Source organism: Sapajus apella, unplaced genomic scaffold, assembly GCF_009761245.1.
Source record: "Sapajus apella isolate SASKATOON/1434 unplaced genomic scaffold, GSC_monkey_1.0 scaffold47, whole genome shotgun sequence".
NCBI classification, from domain to species: domain Eukaryota; kingdom Metazoa; phylum Chordata; class Mammalia; order Primates; family Cebidae; genus Sapajus; species Sapajus apella.
In genome coordinates this window covers 618,032-619,675 of record NW_022436987.1, presented here as the reverse complement: position 1 = coordinate 619,675, position 1,644 = coordinate 618,032, and the positions used below count along the sequence as shown (strand labels likewise).

At 33.2% G+C, this 1,644-nt stretch overlaps 1 pseudogene; it reads right to left on the bottom strand.

Annotated features, from left to right (window-relative positions):
- Positions 1 to 699: 699 nt before the first annotated feature.
- On the bottom strand, positions 700 to 1,245 carry LOC116525303 (annotated as a pseudogene).
- Between the last annotated feature and the right edge of the window lie 399 nt (positions 1,246 to 1,644).

Sequence of the window (1,644 nt, the reverse complement as noted above, 5' to 3'; positions counted from 1 at the left end):
AGTAGTATCTTTTAAAAATATATAAGGCAATTACAAAATCTTCAGTAAAATAAATCTGAAAGCATCAAGCAAATAAACATAAGTATTTCAAATGATCTAGAAAACACTAAAAAGATAAATGTATTTGTTCAATGGAATTTAATTGTGACTTTATTAACAAGAATAATCAATTTTTATATATTTATTTTTTATATACAGAACATCCGTTGATCTTTATTTTATTTGACAAAATTTGCATTATTAAAAGACAGATAACAAAATTTGAGCTTATACTGAATCTGATAAATTGAGTTCTATAGTATCTTGAATATCGTATAAGAAGTATCAACTGAGGGGAAAGAGAAGTACCACATGCAGATGCTCCTGGCAATACAGATATTTACTGTATCTGCTGGTGAGCTCCAGAGTGTACTGTGCATAAAAACAATCCTAGAGAAAATGCCATTAACTTACTTGTGTGAAATGTTTTTCTTTTGAGGTGGAAGAGGAGGCGGTAAAGAAGGGCAGGGGTTCAAAGGCAAATGTAGAATGGCTTCTCCATTTGAAAATGGTAGTAAAAGTATTTAAATCATTGCTTTAGGGCACATTTGAGGAAAATAATATTTTAACCAGAGTAGGCTCATTGCATACTGCTTTACTAATATGTACAAGTTTCAAGTAATTAAGCAGACCTAAAGGATAATTTTGTTTTAACAGCAGCTATCTGTTTTTATTCTCGTCCTCTGAGGCTTGATCTGTTTCAGCATGACAGAGACACTTTTCCACACATTTTCTAGTGAACCATCCCCTTGTTCTTGAAATACCTTCTATAAAGGAATCATCAAGAATATTGTCTCCATACAACCAGTACTGTAAACCTTTGGTGGCTAAAATGAATTCCCCTTTTTGTAGCTGTATTTGGGGGTCTTCTGTGCAGGGCTTGTGAAGAAGGTTTTGATTCTTTTATTCAATGGACAGGAGGTACCACTATAATCTTCTATTACTTCTGACTCTCTTATCTGCTTTTTGTTTCAATTGTTCTATTGTTAAGCTGTACTGGTCACAGCCTTCTCTTACTGGCCACTCAAGTGCATCTTCTTCAAGGATCCTGACCAATGTAAATACCTGTTTAAAGTTCTTCTATCTACTTACCGTATTATAAGGAAAAACATAGACTTCATTTAGTTGATAATATTGAATTAGATCTTTAGTCTTCTCTTCAATCCATGACTCAGTAGAAGTTTTGTTTCTGAGAGTTAATTTCATCTGGATAAAAAAAAAATCCCAACAGCTATGGTTGTTTCTAAAGCTAATTGCAAGGCAAACAAGGTGGTCTGCAGTTAATCCAAGTGGAACAATTGGAAGAGGACCTCTCCTGGCTGCACTCACATCAATCTTTACTGTGTTCCATCCAGAGGAGAACCAATTATAAAGCTTTATGTACATAGTCATCACAAAAATGAAAGCAGTATGGATATTTATTTCTCATTGGAATGTTTATATATCTTATGTAAAGTCTAATTGTTCTTTGGCTGAATGGGTAGGATAAAATGTCTTTATGCTAAGATGGGTGTGTAACCTTGCAGAAGAAGAGAGTAAAGTTGTTCTGAACTGGTTACAAAATTTGAATAGAAAATTAATTTTTTTTTCCTGGAGTTGTTCTTT